This window comes from Rhynchophorus ferrugineus, unplaced genomic scaffold (genome assembly GCF_030347505.1).
Source record: "Rhynchophorus ferrugineus isolate W39M unplaced genomic scaffold, kcgeb_rfMv2 rfM6, whole genome shotgun sequence".
In the NCBI taxonomy this organism is placed as follows: Eukaryota; Metazoa; Arthropoda; class Insecta; order Coleoptera; family Curculionidae; genus Rhynchophorus; species Rhynchophorus ferrugineus.
Window position 1 is genome coordinate 44,595,745 of NW_027472585.1, and position 26,716 is coordinate 44,622,460.

General features: G+C 30.1%; 1 protein-coding gene and 1 long non-coding RNA gene across 6 annotated transcripts in view; one reads left to right on the forward strand and one right to left on the reverse strand.

Moving 5' to 3' along the window:
* The window catches only part of shaker (Potassium voltage-gated channel protein Shaker), a 505,244-nt gene that overhangs the window by 159,741 nt on the left and 318,787 nt on the right, over nucleotides 1-26,716 (forward strand). The gene's annotated exons all lie outside the window — the stretch shown is intronic.
* Nucleotides 22,846-23,345, reverse strand: LOC143198125 (uncharacterized). Its single transcript, XR_013006160.1, has 2 exons — nucleotides 23,200-23,345; nucleotides 22,846-23,152 (listed from the first exon to the last, which is right to left on the reverse strand). It is a non-coding gene; the product is annotated as an uncharacterized LOC143198125 (long non-coding RNA).

The window sequence follows — 26,716 nt, forward strand, 5'->3', positions numbered from 1 at the left end:
AATGGTAACTGATAGCGATATTAAACTATGCTTCAGATAATCAATGAACCACATATAATGGATCTATATAGCCAACAAACAATATGTAATGAATAATAAAGTTAATAGCAATAATTGATAGCAATGATAAACTGTGCTTGGATGAAGTATGACTTGTGCACACGGTACGAAGGGCAAGTAACGCACAACGCACCAGCTTATGTCCTAACACTAACAAAAATGACATGCAAGATATCAAGTAACGATAAGAAGTAACGTACGAGATCTGCTGCCACCATGGTTAATAGGTCTTGCTAGGATTCAGCTAAATTCTCAAAATAAATAAACAAATAAATAAATGAACAGTACTGTTACTTGTGCACTTACTTCTCCAGCTCCTGCTATGATGGACGTGCAATGCGTACAATGGAGAAGGCTAAAAGCCACACGCTAGATACGCTGATCATTGCATCGCACACCATAGCATCATAGCGCATAGATCATAACTACGCATTGGTAACTTTAGCCACTTTGGCGTTAGTTTTCTGGATTATAAAATAGTTATAATTTATATTTACAGTTGCAACAATAAAACTATTATCTTTGATTTGCCATAATCTACGAATTATGGGGAATATAGGACGAAATAATAAAATAAACTAGAATAATAAATATATAACGATGGATGGATAAATATTTAAATAAATATAGCATAATGAATAGAGAATAATAAGTATAAAATAGTAAATAGAGAATTATAAATTAGCAATAATAAATGGAAAATAATAAATAGAATATGAGAAATGAACGCTAATAAATATAAAATAATAATTAACATAATAAACTGAGTTTTACTGAATAATAAATGATAAATAAAAGGAGAAAACAGGAGTACTATGTAAACAAACTGACGCTTTGATGAAACTCAGTTTGGACGGCACAAAGCACAATAAAATAAACTGGGCGATGACAACGATGAGTGACTCTGGCCGACGCGTATGTAGAAATCTACTTTTATGAAGTTCTAACATCCCTAGGTCGTGATCACATCTTGCAAATACAATCCCCGAGGAAAGATCAACACTGTTGCCATTCATGGTAATTATTTCTGTTAATAAGTAGTTGCAACGGTGACAAATCATATAATTAACAGGTCAATTCAAAAATCACCGGCCTGACACGTAGATGGCACTACTAGAATTAAATTCATATGTTTTTCAGTTAGCACAAACCCTCGAAAGATGCGTGTATAAATTTGACAGCTGCCGGATTATTAGTTTGTGAATTATAGCATTTTGAGTGAATCAAATTTTGTTACTTGGAAAAAAATGGACAAAAATGAATATCGCGTGTTGCTAAAATATTGCTTTTTGAAGGGAAAAGCTACAGTTGAAGCAAAAACTTGTCTTGTTGCCGAGTTTCCGGACACTGTCCCAGGAAAATCAACCATCAAGGATGGGTATGCTAAGTTTAGACGTGGTGAAATGAGCACCGAAGACGGTGAACGCAGTGGACGCCCAAAAGAGGTTGTTATCGACGAATACATTAAAAAATTCGAAAAAATTATTTTGAATGAATGTAAATTGAATTTGAATGAAATATCAGACACTCTAAATATATCAACTGAACGTTTACATCATATCATTCACGAATATTTGAGTATGAGAGAGCTCTGTGAAAGTGGGCGTCGCGCGAGCTCACTTTTGACCAAAAACAACGACGAGTCGATGATTCTAAGCCGTGTTTGAAGATGATCAAGCGTAATAAACCCAAGTTTTTGCGTCAATATGTGACAACGGATGAAACATGACTCCATCGTTTCACTCCGAAGTCCAATCAAAAGTAATCCAAATGGACTACACACAATGAAGCCGCTCCAAAGCGTGGGAAAACGCTCGGCTGGCAAGTTTATGGCGTCTGTATTTTGGGATGCGCATGGAATAATTTTCATTAACTAACTTGAAACAGGAAGGACCATCAACAGCGACTATTTCATAGCGTTATTGGACCGCTTGAAGGACGAAATCGTCAAAAAACGGCCGCATTTGAAGAAAAAGAATGTGCTGAATTCAGCAAGACAATGTACCGTATCTGTAAACATCATATAAATCCATGTATTGGGCTTCGAATTGCTTCCTCGTCCACCGTATTCTCAGGATCTGGCCCTCCGACTATTTCCTGTTCTCAGATCTCAAAAGAATGCCTACTGGGGAGAAATTTTCGTGGAATGAAGAGCAAAGGACAAATCGTACTACAAAAATGGGATCGAAAAGTTGGAGGGTCGCTATAATCAGTGTATCAACCTTGAAGGGAATTATGTTGAATAAAAAAAACTAATTTTGCCCAAAAAATGTGTTTTACTATGGTAGGCCGGGGACTTTACAATTGACCTGTTAAAAGGAAGCTGCAGTTCCGCCTAGTTCCTTACATTATAGTAAAAGCTTGTTTAAAAAAAACACTTGCACGACCCAAAAATTAAAAGATCTGAAATATCGAACTACGAGATGGAATTCTAAGTACCATAGACGTTCGGAACGATTTATGATTTCCTTGAATGCTACATGTCTGTGTCTGTATTATAAAAAAAATATTCAGAACATGTAAATTATAAAACTCGGTTTTACAATGGTTAGGCTCTTCATTTCCTTAGTTTTTGATCTTGAATTAATGTTGTTTACTAGAACGATATTCCGTATATCTCGAATAATTCTTACAATTTTATTGATTGCACCTCTTTATTTTAATACAAACATATAGTATTACTCTTTTAAGATGATCCTGAGTGATAGATATATTTATTTGCCCTATTTCACATCCGTAGGATAGTAAATCATGCCGAAATAAGCCATAAACTCTTAACGAAAGGGATCCCGTATGCTTACGCGAATTGTAATATTCGGAAATGTAAACAGAATATTTGAGTTGGGCGCATGTGTTGAGATATTAATACTGTATATCAACCAGCGAAGTCGACATAAAGTTATTAGATGTTCAGCTGTTCATAACACCAAGGATATTACGACAACCATGATCAAACGTGTCCTCTTAATGTTCGTGTTCTTTCGTTAAGTGATATTGAAACCGAGAAGGTAATTTAATTGTTATTAGGAAATCTTTACAGTTTTTTAAATATTTTAGTAATCACACGCAGGGAAATCTAATTTTATTTTATGTATATGTTACAAAAATATATTATTTTTGTGTTGTTTGGGCTCGGACGTATACACAAAAATAAATTACGAACAAAACATATCTAGTTTGTCAGTAAGTGTCTAATTTAAACAGTTGATAGTCGGAAAACAGTCGAAATAGTTGATAGTCAAAAAACTAGCACTGTTGTTCGAAATTCACGGTTCGACCGTTTTGTTCAACTTCTGATGTCAGACGAAGATGTTCGCAGCCTTTCCTGCATAAATTGTGGGAGAGGAAAGGACGGAGATAACTGCTTGGGGCAGTTAATTTTATATGTGCTTATATTTTCCAACGGTAGTATAAGAGAGATGAAGATGTACATATTCCTTCACGCACTAACTTTATAAAAAAAACTAAAAGCTAAAGATGTACAATAACCATAAATACTAACTAAAAATTAAACATGTACCCAATCATAGAAAAAAAACTAATTCATGACATAATTAAAAGTGATCGCACCTTAACTTCTAGAGATCTTTAAACAAAGTAAATGCTTTATTTATTATTGAACGGAAATATTTTTAACAAAAATCGAGCGTATTATTGTCATAAAAAAGGTCAAAAGTATTTTACTATTTATCATTTATTATTTTATTCTTTTTACCCTATTACATTGACAATCTAGAAAACTATAGTTCAAAAATGCTGCTATATCAGTATACAGTAAAATATCCAAGAACGATTTGCTAATTCGGAGTTTATTGTTTTCATTTCTTATAATTTATGACAATTTAAACGTTTGACTATTGTTGATATATAATCTTCCAATTATTTAAATAATGTATTAAAAGTCTCTTAGAGGAAGCTACCATCCAGTAGTTCTTTATCTTCCTACTTTTAACTGTTTTAACTATCCAGGTCATTTTTAGCGTAAAAATTACTATTTTCGAAAAATTTGCTCGACTAAAACAGGATGTTCTACTGATGAAAGGGGCAACTGCTTTTTATGTTAAGATAGAAAATCAAAACACCAAAAATACTTCATTCTGTATGTTCATTATCTTGAATCAAAACTGAAAATGTTATTCTATACCTGTATGTTGACATAATATAAAACTTTAACACAGTTTTTAAAATGGACCGATTCTAAATGAAAAGGTAGATATTTTGGATTAAAAATGTAGAACTATTTCAGAAAATAATTTAAAATCTTTTGACAAAGGTTTGTATCAGATGTAGATTTTAAATTAAATAAGTTGAAACTATGTAGGCTCACCTTATGAGTGTCTTGTTTTTGTGAAACATTAGAACTTGTAGATTAGATTTTATTGTTGTTTTAACGGAAGAAATCATATTTTCACATTTTTATTTAACAAGCGCAGATTAATATGTCAATACCATGTATCGATAAATATAGAGCACCTAGCATAGTTTCTTAACTTAAGTTAACGTGAACCTTTGGACTGACTGTGTAGGGAAAAAGCAGCAGCAGCCCAATATCTGCTGTTACTTATTTACATAACCTTCAAAATCAATATTAGTTACGACAAATCTACTCTGAAGGAGAAGAATAAGAATCAATATTCTTTCAGAGCATTCTCACTAATTTTGTGTTAGTAAAGAGTAATCGAAATACTACCTATTATTACCATAAAAACAGTCAGTATTTTACTATTTATCATTCCCTGTTTTGTTCTTTTTACACTATTACATTGGCAATCTAGAAAACTATAGTTCAAAAATGCTGCTATATCAGTATACAGTAAAATATCCAAGAACGATTTGCTAATTCGGAGTTTATTGTTTTCATTTCTTATAATTTATGACACTTTTAAACGTTTGACTATTGTTGATAAGTAATCTTCCAATTATTTAAATAATGTATTAAAAGTGTCTTAGAGGAAGCTACCATCCAGTAGTTCTTTATCTTCCTACTTTTAACTGTTTTAACTATCCAGGTCATTTTTAGCGTAAAAATTACTATTTTCGAAAAATTTGCTCGACTAAAACAGGATGTTCTATTGATGAAAGAGGCAACTGCTTTTTATGTTAAGATAGAAAATCAAAACACCAAAAATACTTCATTCTATATGTTCATTATCTTGAATCAAAACTGAAAAAGTTATTCTATAGCTGTATGTTGACATAATATAAAACTTTAACACAGTTTTTAAAATGGAGCGATTCTAGATGAAAAGGTAGATATTTTGAATTAAAAATGTAGAAGTATTTCAGAAAATAATTTAAAATCTTTTGACAAAGGTTTGTATCAGATGTAGATTTTAAATTAAATAAGTTGAAACTATGTAGGCTCACCTTATGAGTGTCTTGTTTTTGTGAAACATTAGAACTTTTAGATTAGATTTTATTGTTGTTTTAACGGAAGAAATCACATTTTCACATTTTTATTTAATAAGCACAGATTGATATGTCAATACCATGTATCGATAAAGATAGAGCACCTAGCATGGTTTCTTAACTTAAGTTAACGTGAACCTTGTACTTGTGGACTGACTGTGTAGGAAAAAAGCAGCAGCAGCCCAATATCTGCTATGTTACTTATTTACATAACCTTCAAAATCAATATTAGTTACGATTAATCTATTCTGAAGGAGAAGAGTAAGAATCAATATTCTTTCAGAGCATTCTCACTAATTTTGTGTTTGTTTGTCTCACTAATGTTTTGCGTAATCGAAATACTACCTATTATTGCCATAAAAACAGTCAGTATTTTACTATTTATCATTCACTATTTTATTATTTTTACCCTATTACATTGACAATCTAGAAAACTATCGTTCAAAAATGCTGCTATAACAGTATACAGTATTTTAACAATTACAGGCAAACTACCAAAAAAAAATCATAAAACTGTATATATTACATATAAATCTATGTAAGCATAAATTGGGTACATTTTTGTCAAGGTCACGGCTAGAACGACTGAGCCAGAACATTAAGAATCAGTCGAATGAAACTAGTAGAACCAAAAATAGTGACTAAATTACAGGACTAAAACAGTCGATAGTAAATAGTAACCAAATCAGTCGGACCGAAAATAGCGACTGAAACAATGGATAATAAAAATATCAGTCAGCTCCTTATTTATTTTTTGAAGTCGGTTAATTTTTTTTATTAAAAATATTTTATTTTTCTCTTGACATATATTTGCTCAATAAAGTACGCAGTTGTTTTATTAAGTATTACAATTAGTAGGCCAAGTGAAGGTGCAGCCCGTATGAAAAAAAATAGGGATAAACACAAACTAATTGCTCCGCTCCCTAGTCCAAGAAATTTGCGAAATGTTCTTACCAAACTAGAACAACAACATAAAGTCGTTGCCCCCGCCGGGAATCGAACACGCGACCACCGCGTGTTAGCCGAACTCTTTAGCTTGATGTTTTTCCCCGTTTCTCCCCCCATCCCCCCTACAAATCCTGACTTGTGTCCAGTTAAACCACCTCGATAGTGCATTCTTTCCAATAAAAAAAGATATTCCAAAATCGGTCGATAATTGACGGAGCAAATGGCGAACATACATTAGAATTCATAAAACCTCCTGCTTTTTTGAAGTCGGTTAATAATGTTATTATTCGTCACCTTTATGTAATTGCACATTTATACTCTCTACATCTTATAGAGAGAATGCTCTCCAATAAAATAGCCCAGATGCTCATCTGAATATAAAGTCAGGATTAAATTAACACAACTGCATTTCCCTAGTGTAATGGAGGTAACTAATTTCCTAAATGAGCGCTCATAAATAATCCTTAAGCTTTTTACTATTACGTTAAGCCTCATTATAAATTAAAATTAATTGTAGAGTGTTTAATATTTTCTAATGTTTTATGGCACTAAATATTATTTATAAAGTTGAATAATTAATTTTAAAAGTATATTAATATAACTGTATCGATTATATCACATAACATAATCAAGGTTTAGTTATGTTTTTATAACATTTTGTATAAATAACTATATTAAAAGATTAGTTTCGCACGTTTAAATCACGAATAAGAGATCAGGCCACAACGTATTTTTATTAATGGCGTAATACTGAATGGCAAGCTCACATGCAAAGACCATATAATCAAGAAAGGCGATGAACTCATTATCAAGTTCAAGAAAACGTATTGGATGCTTGGATGAAACTCCGAGCTACCAACTTGCAACAAGCTAATTGTATATCAGCAGATACTGAGGCCAGTGTGGAGCTATGGAATTTAGCTGTGGGGCTGCGCCAGTGATTCCAATATCCGAGTGATTCAGAGGTTTGAAAATAAGGTGCTGAAGTCAACTGTCAGTGTGAATTTGTATGTACACATTGTGACCAAAATAACAGCAAATTGTTCATTTTAATAAAAAAATTGGACATTATGGTGGGACAAAATATTAATATCCCTATTAGGATATAATGTATTAACACCTATAATAATGTAAACAACCAAAGAAATAAGTCATAACAAAATTAATTGATTTTTAAGGAAAAAATTAACATAATAGATTTTTCCCTTCAAATAAGGAGTGAGGAATTTTCACCAAAGTAACCTTATAATTATATAGTTTTACTAGAAAAATTGCATATTATCGTTGGCGGATATATTAATATCCCTATTATTCAATAATGTAAATATCTAAAATAATGTAAACAACCAAGAAATAGGTCTTAATTAAATAAATTGACTTTTTTATAGAACAAATAAACATAATAGATTTTTCCCTTCAAATAAGGAGTGAGGAATTTGCACCAAAGTAACCTTATAATTATATAGTTTTATTAGAAAAATTGCATATTACCGTTGGCGGATATATTAATATCCCTATTATGAAATAATATAAACATCTAAAATAATATAAACAACCAAGAAATAGGTCTTAATTAAATAAATTGAATTTTTTATAGAAAAAATAAACATAGTAGATTTTTCCCTTCAAATAAGGAGTGAGGAATTTGCACCAAAGTAACCTTATAATTATATAGATTTATTAGAAAAATTGCATATTACCGTTGGCGGATATATTAATATCCTTATTATGGAATATTGTAAACTTCTAAATATTATTTTTTAATTAAACAAATTGTTTTTTTTAATAGAAAAAATAAACATAATCCATATATGGATTTAAATGAGGAGTTAGGAATTTCGACCAAAATGACACTATAATAGATTAGATTTAATAGAAAAATTGCATATTATGGTTATCGGATATATTAATATCCCAATTAGGAAATAATGTAAACATCTAAAATAATGTAAACAACCACAGAAATAAGTCATAACAAAATTAATTGATTTTTTAAGGAAAAAATAAACATAATAGATTTTTCCCTTCAAATAAGGAGTGAGGAATTTGCACCAAAGTAACCTTATAATTATATAGTTTTATTAGAAAAATTGCATATTACCGTTGGCGAATATATTAATATTCCTAATATGGAATAATGTAAACATCTAAATAATATTTTTTAATTAAATAAATTGTTTTTTTTTAATAGAAAAAATAAACATAATCCATATATGGATTTAAAAGAGGAGTTAGGAATTTCGACCAAAATGACACTATAATAGATTTGTTTTAATAGAAAAATTGCATATTATGGTTATCCGATTTATTAATATACCAATTAGGAAATAATGTAAACATCTAAAATAATGTAAACAACCACAGAAATAAGTCATAACAAAATTAATTGATTTTTTAAGGAAAAAATAAACATAATAGATTTTTCCCTTCAAATAAGGAGTGAGGAATTTGCACCAAAGTAACCTTATAATTATATAGTTTTATTAGAAAAATTGCATATTACCGTTGGCGGATATATTGATATCCTTATTATGGAATATTGTAAACTTCTAAATATTATTTTTTAATTAAACAAATTGTTTTTTTTTATAGAAAAAATAAACATAATCCATATATGGATTTAAAAGAGGAGTTAGGAATTTCGACCAAAATGACACTATAATAGATTAGTTTTAATAGAAAAATTGCATATTATGGTTATCCGATATATTAATATACCAATTAGGAAATAATGTAAACATTTAAAATAATGTAAACAACCAAAGAAATAAGTCATAACAAAATTAATTGAATTTTTTATAGAAAAAATAAACATAATAGATTTTTCCCTTCAAATAAGGGGTGAGGAATTTGCACCAAAGTAACCTTATAAATATATAGTTTTATTAGAAAAATTGCATATTATCGTTGGCGGATATATTAATATCCCTATTATTCAATAATGTAAATATCTAAAATAATGTAAACAACCAAGAAATAGGTCTTAATTAAATAAATTGAATTTTTTATAGAAAAAATAAATATAATAGATTTTTCCCTTCAAATAAGGAGTGAGGAATTTGCACCAAAGTAACCTTATAATTATATAGTTTTATTAGAAAAGTTGCATATTACCGTTGGCGGATATAATAAATAGCAGCAAATTAATATTTAACAATAAAAATGGGAACCTCTCTAACGAATTTAACTGACAAGAACAGGCCTCCATTATCTCGTTCCTGTTCACCGTAACTGATAAGAGAGGCAATCTGTTCGGTATTTCCTATCAAAGTAACAATAACGTTTGCCGATTTATAACCTTTACGTTTTTCGTTTGAAAACTAGGCGAATTTTGTATAAATAAATTTTAGGTTGTATCTCTTTTTAAGGGGAATAAAACGAAAATTGTTGAGTTAACTGTTATTTTGGAAGGACTAATTCAAACTACCAAGTGTCTAGTAAAGCACAGTCATTATGACTGTTCCAGAGTTTTAATACAAATTCTAATGTGCACTATTTATAATAACAATGTTTTCTTTTTACTAGGAATAAAACAACCTGGAGGTAGTTTCTCAGGACCAGTAATCTTGTTTATTTCGGATAAATTAATGTTAACGATATAAACATTCATAAAATAAAGTAATTAATGATTGATTGTTACTTTATTTTAAAATGTACTGTATGCAGTTTATTTTTCTTGAGTTTTCTTATACTGAAACCGTCATGCGAAATGTTTTGCCGCAAAAATGTAAAACGATATTGATCATTCAAGAATATTGATGGATCTATGCCGTTCATGCATATAACATAACCAGCATATACGCGTCTTCGAGCAAGGCTCTTGCACCGTGTTTGATGTAAAATACTTTTCTGGTCGATATTGTTGGATATCTGTTTTCGTTGGGATTGTTATTGGTTTACAAAAGAACAGGGTTTGGAAAATGGAATCAATACCAAAAGATATAACAGATACTTGCCATTTTTTAAAATGAAATCACAATGTAAATTAAATTTATAGATGATATTTTATAAAAGGTTCAACCAGGGAAGTCACCAAACGAAATAAAAGCCTATAGACCTATATCACTGCTGCCTGTCTATCTAACTCCTGTTGAAAAAAATACATCCGATCATAGAGAGAAAGAACCTAATACCAACACACCAGTTTGGGTTTATTAAGAAGCACCCAACAATTGACCAGGTCCACAGAATAACAGTTATGTTATTGAAAAAGCCTACGAAAGTCAAAAAAACTACGAAAACGACTAGTAACAATGTATTATTTAAATGATAAAAAAAACAATTATGAAATAATTTTTTGGGAGTGTAAAGTTTTTAATAACATGGATATTAATATTTCCACCAACGGCAATATTATAGTCTGAATAATTATACTGTCATGTTGGTGCAAATTTCCAATAAATATTTTATGAACCGGATAGATCTAGTATGTTTGAAGGGAAAAATCTATTGTTTATTTTTTCTATAAAAAATCAATTTATTTAATTAAGACATATTTCTTTGGTTGTTTACATTATTTTAGGTGTTTACATTATTTCTTAATAGGGATATTAATATATGGGATAATCATAATATGCAATTTTTCTATTAAAACTGAACAATTACAGTGTTATTTTGGTCGAAATTCCTAACTCCTTATTTAAATCTATAAATGGATTATGTTTATTTTTCTATTTAGAAAAACAATATATTTAATTATATAATATTTTTTATAGGTGTTTACATTATTCCAAAATAGGGATATTAACATTTTCACCACCGGTAATATGCTATTTTTAATATGCTACTTTACAAAAGAACAGAGTATGGCAAATTAAATAAATACCAGATATAACAGTTACTTGCTATTTTTTAAAAATTAAATTACAATATAAATTAAAAATTACAAGTGATCTTTTACAAAAGGTTCATCGAACGTTCTAAATATAATGGTAGCATCATTAATTTATAAAATTAAAATTTATGAAGTTTTGAAAATTACGATTGCAAAGAAACATTTTCGTTTTTTGCGAAACTGAAGTTGCAAAAATTAAATAGTGCTGAGGCCTATCCGAAATTGTGTGGCGATACGGCTTTGACTAAATATAATGCCAGGGTTGGTTTGAATCTACCGTATTGGCCTGATCTTGTCCCGTCCGATTAGTATTTATTTATATGTTTCTAAAAATATTTTAATGGTGTAAAGGTTTATTTTAATCGGTTTTTTAGGTTTTACCAGAAATATAGCAAATGTTCAAATTCACAAAAGCTAACTACAGTAAATATTTAATTTAAAAATGGTTAAAAGTTTTTATGCTTAATAATATTTCATTTATTAATAATAACTCATAGTAGTATTTATGGCTAGGAAAACATATCTATGTTATCTATATTTAAATGCTATTGCACTATGATTATCTATATTTAAAAGTCATTCTATATAGCGTGCTATTAAATACCATATTCAAGCAATATTTTGGGTTTGTCTATCATTAATTTTTGTAACAGATACAGAATCTGTGGTTTGTTTATTGGTCAGTTAAACAAATAACACTAATTTAAATTTCTTATTAACTTCTTATTCTTAAGTGTTGAGCCACCAACAGCAGTTAAATTTGCAACGTTGCCAGTACTTGCAAATTATACGTACATTTGAAGAATCCATATAAATAGATTAAATCATCCTGAACTCATAAATTAACGTAATATTTAATTTTTTTATTAATTAATATTGAAAGTATTGTGTTTGTATATTATTTTGTATATCCTCTGTATATTCTAAAAAAATTGACATGTGTTTAAAAGGTTGATTTAAGTTATAAGAGTTTCGTTCATATTTTACCAGAACAGGATTAAGCCTACCGCAATGTCTGCACAATTAAATATACGTTTCTAAACTTTTATACGTTTACAAATTTAAAAATAAATATAGTCTACAATGTCACAGATGCTAATGAAACAATCTAATGCATTATACATAAAAATCCTAGACCAATAATGTGCTTTCGAACCTGAAAACTACCTGATAAAACTGCTGTTAGCACTCAATAACATGCAAAATTTAAAATCCCGACATGAAACCGTGAAAATGAACATATGCCGGGTTCATAAAAATACATAGCACTTGGCTCTATATTTACCATATTCAAACGTAAATATCTTGGGTAAAATAAGTACTTTATGATTTTTATTTATACACCAATTTACATCGATTGTCAGGTTCCAGTAAAATTTATACAGTGTGGAAATGTTCGGAATGGATCAATTATAGAGTTTTTTTTATTTTGGCATTCATTAATGACAGCAGGGAGTCGAGTAAATGGGCTGACCAGGTTCGAAAATATGAACAAATTTCTCTCCCATCCCATAAAACATATTTATAAAACTAAATGTGTCATTAAGCACTAACTGTATCACCTGAGAGGTCGTAGAAATATTGCAGGCAATTCTTTCGATGGTGTAACGGTTAGAATGTAGAGCTGACACCCGAAAGTCGCGGATTAGGTTCCCAATTTCTTTGGTTCTAGTTTGGTTGAAATTTGTTTAATCACCTAGGCCAAGTTACGAACCTCGGAGCCTGAAGGATTCCTTATTTTCAATAATCGCTCGTTTATTCCTATGTTTCGTCATACGGCTTGTACTTTTACTTCAGCTATCCACTCTAAGACATAATAAAGTAATTTGAGTAAATATCTAACACTAAAGAGAGAAAAATAAAATATTTTTCACTTTCCTTCAAAAAATAAATAAGAAGCTCACTAAAAATTCAAAAATAATCAAACTTCGTTATATAACACAAAAAAAATCTTTTAAAACATAATATATACATTATAATCGTTAAAATAACTAATTAAAAATGAAAAAACTTCTACTACACGTATTTTATATTTTATTATATACACACAATTTAGCTTAATACCTATCTAAACCTATTTACAATATTATTTTAGCTACTACCAACTGATGATTTTGAAGTCGGTACCGAGCCCAAATAATACAAAACTAATAACAAAATTTTATTAATACACAAAAATAAATTACCAACTTATTGTCATTTTTAAAAGTGATGTTTCTAAATATTTTATGAATCGGATAGATCTAGTATGTCTTTTTTTATTAAAAAATCAATTTATTTAATTAAGAAACATTTTTTAGGAGTTTAAATTGTTTTAATAGTAGTAATATTAATATTTGCGCCAACGGTAATATGCTATTTTTCTATTAAATCTGAATAATTATACTTGGCGAATGACCTTGTTACAAATTTCTAAATATTTTATTAAACCCAAAAGATCTAGTATGTATTTTTTCTATTAAAAAATCAATTTTTTTAATTAAGAAACATTTTGTTGGTGTTTAAATTGTTTTAATAGTAGTTATATTAATATTTCCGCCAACGGTAATATGCTATTTTTAATCAAGTTCAAAAATGAATCTATGAGTCTATGTTCGGCTGTATATAACATATATATATTTTAATATATGCAAACAGAAATAAGTATTATATTTTTTACTTCAAAACAATTTAATATTGGAAATTTGACCTAAAATTAATCACCTTTTACTCTTACTTAGCGCGAAAGAAAATAATCGCATATTTCGGCAACGTTTCAGGAAATCAGCATTATCGGAAGCATGAACTCTCGCCGCATCTCACATATGATATATTCGACGTCGAAAAGATCTGTTGATTTTCATTTTAGATTTTCTTAAAGTCATATTTGAACTATCGGGTATTACGACGAGCCGTGAAAGCATTTCGATAGGATAAACGTTTAAAGATGATTTCAATGTAATATTATGTTTTCTCTTTTTCAGGTAAGTGTTACAACCACACGTATTGTTGATCCTTAGTGTTTTGAGGTATGTACTAATTGAAAGTAAATTTGTAATTAGTAGCTATGAATTTTGTTCTATTATAGTTTTTTGTGAGTGAAATGATCCTATCGACATCATATCGAGTTTCTTTTCTCATCTACCTGTAAAACCAGAAAGATATAAGTATAACAACAAACAGACTTAAAAGGTATATATTTAACTAATAATTCATACCTCATACACTTATTTTCACATTATCTGCCGTTAATTTTGCCTATGATATAATTATATATACTTCAACAGAATGTAAATACAAAATTAACCTCAAAATTACATCTAACCACAACTGTATTAAATGACAAGGCGTATATAGAGAAGGACGCGAGTTATCAAAAATCTCTGGCTAGATTAGAACAAGTGCGCATGCGCAGTTCTAGCCAATCGAAAATTGTGTAGACATGGATGTAGGTTTTTTACTGTCGTCTGTCTAGTATAGTTAATTAGATAACATAGTCTTTTTTATCTAACAGTTACGTCCCAAATAATGACAAAGAGATTTTGTCGAAAGTGGATTAACGCAGCAGATTGTTGAAATATTTAGTTAAATATATGATTCATATATTAGAGCCTAGTGATGCAGAAAAAATATCGATATATAAATAAAGATTGCATAATGATGGTTTGGAATTAATGAAGAAATAAAATATTTTTAACATAAAAGTTGAACGGACTTCAAAAAATAAATAGGGAACTCAGTAAATATTACAAAACAATTAAACTTGGGTTTTTAATACACAAAAAAAACTTAAAAAATTATTTTTTAATTAAATAAATTGATATTTTAATAGATAAAAAAGACACACTAGATATTTACGTTTAATAAAATATTTAGAAATGTGCACCAACGTAACGGTATAATTGTTCAGATTTATTAGAAACTAGCGACCCGCCCCGGCTTCGCACGGGTGCAATGCTGATACTAAATTAAATACACTACAGAAAAAATATGAACGTTGTATATAAAAACATAGCGGCCCGCTCCGACTTTGCACGGGCATAAAATATATATGCCTATGTCACTCAATGAAAACATGATTAAAATCGATCCACTATTTTTGGTTCATTCTTTACTGCCCTTGGCCTGCACGCATTAAATTTGGAGTAAAACAATTCCTCTTCCCCTATACTTACTATGAAGATTTCCTGCTATCTTTGGAATATCTAAATTCATACAATTTTTATTACATTACACATTTTTAAACGCAAATTTTAAATTTGTAATATCTCCGAAAATATTTGTTTAATTTACATGCTGTAAGGAACCATATTGATCTATATTAATTGCACACTGTATTTAAGGTACTTAATTCGATAAGGATTAATGCTGTATTGCTTAAAATAGCTTCGTAAATAAGCCATTTTCTCACGTAAAAAGTAAACAAAAAAATGGTTAATGTGGGTTATCCCTAAAAGATAAACATATACCATCGCGGACTTTTTTGTAGACCTTTTTATGGTGTACAATACTGTAGTACATTAATTTGATCTAACTCGTAGGGTTAGGCAGCGTTTTTGCTAATTGCTAAATAAGCCTAAAAAAATAGGTTAATTTACGACATCACGTTAGAAACCTCTAAAATTAGCAATGTTGCCTTAGTATATTATGCATGTATTATACATATAACCCTTCCTCTTGAATCACTCTATCTATTGAAAAAAACCGCATCAAAATCCGTTGCGTAGTTTTAAAGATTTAAGCGCACATAGGGATATAGGGACCGAAAAGGCGACTTTGTTTTATACTATGTAGTGATTACCGTTGGTGGAAATATTAATATCCGCGTTATTAAAAAATTTAAACAGCTAAAGATATATTTTTTAATTAAATGAATAGATTTTTTTTAATAAAAAAAGAGAGTCGATAATTGACGGAGAAATCGGCCAACATACATTAAAAAATATGTATAAATATACAGTCCAACATAGAACCTCGTCCTTTTTTGAACTTGATTAAAAAGGGCTCCGTATAGAAGAAGAGATGACCAGTCTAGTGTAGTTAATTATAATAGGTAGTTTTTATCTAACAGTTAGGGTATATTATTACCGAACTATATTTTTAAAACCATAAACTTCAACCTCTGATATTTTACCCGACCGTAATGTCGTAGCGTTTTTTAACCCGATAAATTTAAACTTAATCTCGATAAAAAATCGAAGAGCTTATATTTATAGACTGATAAAAAGGTACGGGCGGTATAATTCTGGAATAGGCGTGGGCGCCGCTGACCAAAAGATCCTTCCCAATAAGAGCATAAACCCCCAAAACAAGAGAGGTGTGACGATAGAGGGTTAAGGTTGGAGCGGACAAAGCGGATCGGGCTAACGATGTGCCTGAATTACGGGGGCGCTTTGGGCCGCTGCCAACGCTGCAGTCACATACACGGAGCCATCTGTGGCGAATTAGAATCGGGAACTATTAGGTTTTCGGCCTGTGGAAAATGGAAACCGGCTTTTCGCATAATAACAAGTATCGGTTATTGGTGATGCGATTAAATCTAGTATAACTTTACCAGCCGGCTTGGTGGCGCAGTGGTAAAGGCGATGGGACGGTCCTCCTACTGTTACGATAGTCGCGAGTTCGAATCCTGCTAGGGCATGGTCGTAAATTAATGTTTGTGATTGTTTAAAAATTTTTTAGCTGATATTTTTTTAGAATAAATTAAATATAATTTTTAACAAACCCGAATTTTGCGACTACTTTTTAAAATATTTAGAAAAAATATATATCTTTTTAAGATAGTATTTCACTATTTTTTAAATTATAAATATAGATATGTTTTTATAAAATATCGATATTTTTATGCTTGTTGCAAAAAATGTATCGATATATCGATATTTTTCAAGATTCACTTAAAATATTAATATTTTGGGTTATTTAGAAAAAATATAATCTTTTTAAGCTAATATTTCACTATTTTTATATTATAAATATCGATATATTATTTGTGAAATATCGATATTTTGTATACATTTTGCAAAAAATATATCAATATATTTTTTCATCGATATATCGATATATTTTTTTAAATATCGAAAACAAGTACCGGGCCAACACCCTTACAAAGGCCAGTGTAGAATGGAAGAAGAAGAGTTAGTAGAGGACGCTGTAATTTGTATCGATACTGTTCAAACTTGTACAAAAGTTTTGTTAATAATTCGTAACATATTGAAATATTCGATAGAATAGAACCCGAAAATTATAAAAGATTTAGCGGACTATTTCGTAACATATTGTATTCTTTGCTTTCCAGCATGTTGAACAGTATACAATACAGTTCTATAGTGTGTTAATTTAAATAAGATTCGTAGTTGATAATTATGTCAAAAATATCTGTTCTCCTTCAAATAAGAATTCCTGTTGACGCCTATGGCAGAAAACTATTTGGTTTCCGCAAGTAGGAAATCCTCGGCCGATAAATCCCTTCGACGTAAGAAAGGAACGCGTAAATCATACCCAAGACCGAGTTCAGAGCCAATGTCTGTTTAATATCGGCCAGAAGATTGCGGATGTAGGGCTATTCGATACAGAAAAGATATTTTTCGTTCTCAGAAGATCGCGCGTTGGATAACAAGGTGGAAAGGCTTCCCAAATAAATAAATATTATCACAGTATTATACTAATGGGATTTATGGGGATAATAAATATTTTTATTTCGATATACCAGGTCTGTCCCGTATGTATTGGAGGTACTTCTTTTTTTACACATTTTAAAGTCCCTTTTTACCAGCTATGGGTTTATCTGGACTGGACCTACCATTTAACGTGGGCTCCGAACCACGGTCCTCGGCATTAAGTCTACCGACTGGCGAGTGACCAACTTAGAAATCATCTCAGAAGACATCCGGTCTTACCCAGCCTGGTTACTGGCGTGACTGGGATCATTTTCCTTGTCGCATTTTACACTCTTGCCTAGGACAATCACAAATATTACACAATCACAAACATAAATTTACGGCCATGCCCCAGCAGTAGGAGGGCCGTCGTGTTGCCTTTACCACTGCGCCACCAAGCCGTCTATTGGAGGTACTAAACAAATACGTCGTTTTTATTACACAAGAAAGTCTAATTCTGGAGAATCATAGTATGCGCACAAGGATTTGAATTTGCAATGTTGCCAGTTACTGCAAATTACACGTACATTTAAAGAACATACATATTTTGCTACATAAGTTTATTTATTGCGTCTAATTTATTTAATAGTATAGAATTGAATACAATTTACAAAACTGAACAGATACGCACCTGGATGGAATGTCATCACATGACTGATCATATTAAGTGTTATAAAAGCTTTTTTTTTTATTCACAAATTGATTATTTATGCATTACTGCTTAGTATTTATAATCAAAATATAAACAATACAAGAACAATTAAACTATAAACAACAGAATTCTTAACCTTACAAAATAAAGCTTTTCCTAGTACCATTGGATCAATCCTAAAATGGCCGCTATGGTTCGTTGGATTCCACCTCTCGGTAGCTGACATGACAACGTCGCAAAATTAGGCGGAAACTACCGAAGTTCACCGAATGGCGACTATAAATCTTCACTAATGTTTTAATGAATCATGTGGCTGTTCCTAAACCGCAAGCCTAATCACTACATAGTATAAAACAAAGTCGCCTTTTCTGTCCCTATATCCCTATGTGCGCTTAAATCTTTAAAACTACGCAACGGATTTTGATGCGGTTTTTTTCAATAGATAGAGTGATTCAAGAGGAAGGTTTATATGTATAATGCATGCATAATATACTAAGGCAACATTGCTAATTTTAGAGGTTTCTAACGTGATGTCGTAAATTAACCTATTTTTTAGGCTTATTTAGCAATTAGCAAAAACGCTGCCTAACCCTACGAGTTAGATCAAATTAATGTACTACAGTATTGTACACCATAAAAAGGTCTACAAAAAAGTCCGCGATGGTATATGTTTATCTTTTAGGGATAACCCACATTAACCATTTTTATTGTTTACTTTTTACGTGAGAAAATGGCTTATTTACGAAGCTATTTTAAGCAATACAGCATTAATCCTTATCGAATTAAGTACCTTAAATACAGTGTGCAATTAATATAGATCAATATGGTTCCTTACAGCATGTAAATTAAACAAATATTTTCGGAGATATTACAAATTTAAAATTTGCGTTTAAAAATGTGTAATGTAATAAAAATTGTATGAATTTAGATATTCCAAAGATAGCAGGAAATCTTCATAGTAAGTATAGGGGAAGAGGAATTGTTTTACTCCAAATTTAATGCGTGCAGGCCAAGGGCAGTAAAGAATGAACCAAAAATACTGGATCGATTTTAATCATGTTTTCATTGAGTGACATAGGCATATATATTTTATGCCCGTGCAAAGTCGGAGCGGGCCGCTATGTTTTTATATACAACGTTCATATTTTTTCTGTAGTGTATTTAATTTAGTATCAGCATTGCACCCGTGCGAAGCCGGGGCGGGTCGCTAGTTAGATATAAACTCATTATAAACTTGTGAAGGGTGTAGGATTGTATAACTGCTAAAAAATATTTCTGGAAATGAAAATGAGTTACGAAAATGAAAATCAAATAAAAATAAACAATCAAAAATTGTTTGGGTAAGTATTATTGGAGATATCTGACATCTATTACTTTTATTACTAATGCAACATATACGACTTGGAATGTAAATAAATCATCAGCTGAATTTACACATATTGGTAACATGTAAATTGAAAATAACATTAATTGATTTAAATTAAAGTATACTTAATTTTAAAAAAATTACTTTTTGCACATTTAGTATATAAGCATGCAGTAATTGCTTCCTTTTGGCGTAGCACGCTATGAAAGAGTGTTCCACCCTTGAAACGTTAAAATTACTAGACAACTGTGCCTAATTATCAGCACATGCCTAAGAGCACCTCAATAAAAGTCCCTTTTTCTTTCTAATTACAAGCAGGATATCTCGCTCATCTCCAATACTCGTCTGTTTAGACTGAACATGTTTTAATTAAATAAATGCAAGCCCAGTTAATATTTAAATGGAAATTAGGATATTAAATAAAATAAAAACATGGTTTGATATTAATAATGTAAATCATTTATTAATATATATTAGTAATATACTAAATTAATTAAATGACTTAAAACTTCATTAATAGCTATTGAGCTTTAGTTCATTAAATTAGTTGTGTTTAATATTGCAAACTAAGAGATATTACTAATATTATTATAACATGTACATTAATTAATAGTTTCTTTTAATTATAAGACAAATTTATGAAGATCAGTATTTTATATCACATAAAGTAGAGTCGTTAAGTATTTTATGTCTTCTCTCTGATTTTATGGAACTAATAAAACTCTTTGGCTTTGCCAAATATCTCATCTTTACCGTTATTACATCTTTACCGTTATAAATATGACATGTTAATATAATTCAGATCTTTTTTAATATACGTCTTACTGGATTATTTCAATAGTTTTAAATGATTTTTATTTTAATGTAATAAATTGTGTAATATAGTTACACAAACTGTCTAAAAATGTATCTTCTTATGGCAAGAACGAAGTCATTTTGGTATTCAAACACAACCGAAAATATAAAAAATTATATCACAAAACGTGGACGGACGTATAGTTTATTCGAAGCCAATTTATACATACGTCTTCTAAATTTGTGACGTAAAATGCAGCAATTTTGCCGCATCAACTCTGAAATAAGATAATTGCACAAAAATGTTGTCAAGTATAATTTATTTTAACATTATAGAACATCTAAAAACTACAGTTAATTATACAGCCACAATAATTTATAGGTTAGAGTTCTAACCTCTTATCACTATTACTTTCAAGAATTTTGCATACGTCTGACAACCGGACGACTTTGACAGACTCTTTCGTTTATTGGTTCGAAGTAATCAGACAGCATTGCGTCTCACTTTAACTAGAATAAAATAAGAAGGAATATATTGTCCGATTCTGAAACGAATTTACAAATTGTGACAAGCAATGCATTAAATATCTTGATTACGTATGCGCAAAAAAAAATTTGAATAGACTATATGTAATGATGTATTTTAACTCAAAATATCAATCTGGAAACGCCCTAAATGACTCATATACATAAAATATAAAATTTAGATAATACATTCTCATCAGAACTTTAGGATGTATTCAAAAAAATCGACACTTTGATTAAGATAAATTTCGGAGCGTTGCCGCTTATAACAGCGTTTCGGCTCACATAAAGCGTTTAAATAGTACGTCATAAGCTTATTTTCAGTTGAACTTTATAAATTATGAGCCAAACAAGTACGACCGTTACGGCCCGAACTCCTTTATTCGTAGCAGGGAGACTCGTTAAAAATTTTATATCAACATCCCGCCGTCAGTATCGGAACAAAGTCGGAGTTTTCGGAAAGTTTATCACAGTTTTGTGAAGTTTCCACCGTTCATCACTACTACTTGGACGTATGCTTTGATACCCATTATATTTCTATGCAAAATTGCCCACTTCATTTAAGCAGAATCATTTTTTCATTAGTTTAGAAATTTGAAAAAATCGATATATTATATTTTTATAGACTAACCCTTACGATTAAAGTAAAAATGTAACAAAATTTTGAATCAAATCCAGTTTAGTCAAAACGTGGCAACGTTGCCGAATCAACTCTGAGTTTAACTTCATTTTGGTTTTGACATCCACAAAATTCTAATATAAATGAAATAATTAAACTATTAAAAATACAAAATTATAATATTAAATTAAAAAATACTGTTGTAAAATATAATTTATTTTAACATTACAGTACATCTAATGCACATATTATCAAAGGACTTAAAAACTACAATTAATTATACAGTTATAACAATTTGTAGGTTAGGGTTGTGTTTTATGATTTTTTTCATACCTCCTACGAGGCGCGTTTTTTTATGTAGTGGTATCCGCTAGAGGCCTAATCCACCTAATTAACAATTATATATGCAAGTAATAAGTTTTAGTTTAATTAGCGAGCTATATAAGATATTTACCTTTTTATGTTTAGTTTATTTTTCCTTCGGTACAGTGTTTCCTTGAAAAATAATTTTGTATTTCTCCTTAGTTTGTTCTGTTACTACTACCTGTATACATCTTTTTTGATAAAAGTAGATTTAATCACTGTATTCTCCCTAATGCATTTGCCATATCTACAAAACAGTTAGTATTCTCTCTCCTAATACAAATTAACTAAATGCTCGTGTATATTGTGAAAAATTATATACATATTTGTGCACACAAAACTTTCACTGAAGAATCACTCATTGAATCATAATCCCATATTCATAAAGTTTCTTTCAAGTGAATAACAGCTTTGAATTTCCAATCTAGCTAATATTAGTTCACAATTCCACCACTTGTCAATATCTTGTTTAATCGGCTGATTGAGTTTATCCAAACTGAAAGTATTATTAACCATTAAGCTCTGTTCGCAGCATGAAGAACAATAAATCTACAATGAATTATTACTAAATGTTATGAATAATAAAACCTAATCAATTTTCATTCCAACGATTACTTTTTCCATCAACTTTTATTGCCTTAACACTATTTTTATTATCATCTTGCCATGAGTGACCATTGGGTATATTAGTCTCCTGCTGAAATATTCATGTCTCATCTAAATACACATATTGAAATAATAAGTCTTCCTTGTTTTTATTATATGCTTAAAAATTGTACTCTTTTTAAAACAATGTCTGGAAGTTTCATTCGAACTCTTTGTAGGTTATCTTTATACCATTTAAATCCTATTATACCTAACAGTCCATGAAATGATGCTCTACATCCCTCAAAGAGCTGCATATCTATAATATTTCTATGGATACTTTTCAGATTAACAGTTTCCTCTGAAATAATTGTATTAAATTAAGTTTATGTTCAAAAAGCTACTCACTGTTTTTATACATGTCATATATTTGATCTCTGATAGAACTAACATCAAGCTGATCTTGATTCCTCACCCTCTTAGTATAAGTACTGTCTTTTCTCGGTGAATCTAATGTTATATTTCTCACTTTTAAGATATATCAGTGACTTTCCCTACTGATATTCAGGGCAGCTGCAACACGCTAAAATATTTTTAATAAAAACCGCAGCACTTAATAATTAACATTAAAAATGCCTACCTATTTAAATGATTTTACTGACAATTTTTTACCCCATTGTCTCGTTCCTCTTCGAAGCAATTGATTAGAAATGCAAACTTTTATGTCCGGTTTCGGCATTTTGAATCAGAGTAATAATAAGCAGGGATTTAAAATGTATCAAAACAAGCAAAACGTTCAGATAACGTTTGCCGATTTATAACTACAGAATAACTAATATTGTTTTTGTAACTTAAAATGGAAAATTTCTGTTTGTTGTGGTTTAGAACATAGAAAAATGTTTAGAACCTGCAGTTTAATTTTGATTATTTATATTTTGAATAATTTTGACGAAACATTGACAACCGGACGATTTTGGCAGGCTGATTCGGTTAGATGTTCAAATCTGTCAAACAGCACTTTATCTCTTTTTAAATAGAATAAAATGAGATGAAAAATATTGTCTGACAAACAAATTTACAATTTGCAGCAGGTACATACCAGTACAGTTTTTTCTATGGTACGTATTGATAACTCACTGGTGTTTGCGATTGACTAACTAGTTGTGACTGTTTGTGTTACAATAGTGATTAGAAGTAACAAGATTCACCGAGTTCTCACTCCACAGTTCTGAACAGAATTTGAAAGAAGATGGAATTACCTCTGTTATTAAGTCGGTTAATTTGAAATATCGTTTGAGCGAACAAATAAAAATAGAGAATTATAAGATGTGGGTATAAATTCCCAGTTTTAATACAACATTTTCGATGGTTAATTCACAAAAGAAAACGCTATTCTACCTTGTATCGTTCCTCATTTACTGACACATCGTTTTTCGTACGTGTCGCACAGACTACAGTAAACTTTTAATCATAAATCACGCCAGTGATACGGCAGTCGTTCAAAAGAAATTTATCCTTTGTTGTTCGGACCTGCAATATAAGCCGCTTACATTGTTAATGCGATAAGGACAATGGTCCGCTCCTTTGTTGCATGATGTTTAATATTATGTATATTTACAACTTCGTGGCCTTGTTCAGCTAGGGCTGTTTTAATTGTATTCAAATCTGTGGCGTGACGTAGTCATTCCAGACTTCTCAAGCGTTTCTTGTTTGTAAAGATGTTCCATTCTGGCATTTGAGGGGTTTCAGTTGATAAATCAGCAGAATGGTGTTGTAGGTGTTGTGGATTAGCCACTATGTATTGAAATTAACTGTACAGATCACTTAATAGTTATTGAATGTTTAATTTAAATTTTTAAGTTTACGCGCCTCATATTTTACTCACTCGATTCTTTCTCATAAAAAATAAATTTTAAATTTCGCATTCAAAAGTTCACGATTTAAATCACGTTCTTACCGTATAATTGTTGAGATTAGGTTTTCACTTTTTATGACCTGCACTTTTATGATACCAACAGCAACTCAGATGTTTTTTTTACAACAGTGCGTTCTGAAAAGTACGTCTGCAGTCCGTTGTAGTTTGAACAGAACTAAATGGTAATAATTACGTGTAATGTTTTTCATTTGTTATCATTAATATAATAAAATGTTAATTAAAACATCAAAATGTGAGAATTATAGGGTGTCTGAAATCAAATAAAAAAAATCATTATTCCCAGTTATCCGCGAACCCTTGTATGATTGTATTAATTTATAAAATTGTAAAATTTATCTTGTTGTATTAAATTTTCGCTCTTAAACATTAATTAATCGTGCGAGAAACTTGGACACATGCCAGAACCAGTAAAGCGACGCCGATATAAAAACGCGGAATATATTAATCATGATGCTTACAAGTTCTTTCCCTCTATCGGAGTGCTCCTTGCCGACGTTGCCGGCGTTAAGTGGCAAAAACACAGTTTCCTTCGAGATATTTCTACGAGCGAAAGAACGGTGGAGAAGGTAAATGGGCCGGGACCGGCTTATCAGATTACGTTCGACCATTAACGGGGAAATCTTCGGGTCCGAGCGTTGAAACAAACTCAACAAACCATTTATTGTAACTAAACGCATGTCTAGGACGATATTCATGTCTCACAAGCTTCTCTGTTTTACGTAAATATACGGATGGGCCAAAGTAATTTCGGTTTTTCCAGGATACGTTACTTCACTACTCTCTCCGGATTTGGCTCATGTGCATATTGAACTCCATTTAATTTTAAAGTATAAAATAATCCGAGTGTGGATCATGCGTACATACAGCCTTATTTACTTATATTTTTTATAGTGAATATATAAGCAGGTAAATTGGTTGAGGAGATAAATAAAAATGGTAAAATTTGGGAAATAACACATTTTATTTAAAAAAGTATTAAATTAATTCTATTTTTATAAAAACATCGTATTACACACAATTATTTTTTATGAATAAATATAAACAAATTTAATAATATGGAGGGAAATAAATATTGAAATTTTTTTGAAATTTAAAACATTATTGAATAAAATGTAATAATAAAAATAATCTCTATATGTCTTTCTATTTTTATAAAAACACAATATTTAAATTAATTTACATATTTGAACTGTTAGCAAATTTAATTATTTCATGATATCACTGTACACTGTTCTTACATCTTAGCAAGATGCTGTCTAATTTCTACTTCTCTGAATTTCACATTCTTCGACTTTCATTCTCAAAAAATTCTAGCTACATCTTACCTATAAAATATAATTTAAATCATTAAAAAAATATATTATGTGTAAAATAAATGTCTAATTATTGCTAATTACTACAATTTTTGTTACTCTTCTTGATGGAGGAACCTCATTAATGACTTGACTACTTCTAATGTGTTACAAAATTCTTCATAACATTAGAGATACTAATCAAAGGTCAAATTTGTTGACGTACATTGGCTATTTTATTGCATGGACTATAGCTAACTGCTGGAAAAATAATATTTATGTCAAAGCTTTGTAACTTTTATAATGTATAAATTTGTGTTATGTTACGATAATTGATGTTGATGATAATTTGTTTGTTTAGTATGAATCACAACTTCAAGAATAAATTACACTTTTAGTTTTTTTTTGTTAAGTATTCGTATCGGCCGAATAATTACCCCTTTTCCCAAAACTCCATTTTTACAAAAAAAAACTACGAAATTTAAGGAGTGCAATCTGACTGGATCTGACTAAATATGTATAATTGCTTTTATTGCATTAGAGGGAATTAAACGAGATTTGATAAAAGCGTAATTTGTATTCAGACAGAGTCCAAACTGAAGAGAAAAATATTTTCTATCCGCCAATTACATTAGCAATTCAGTTCGTTAAAAATACAAGAAAAAACCGGCATAATTTTTCATTTCCTTTTACTGGG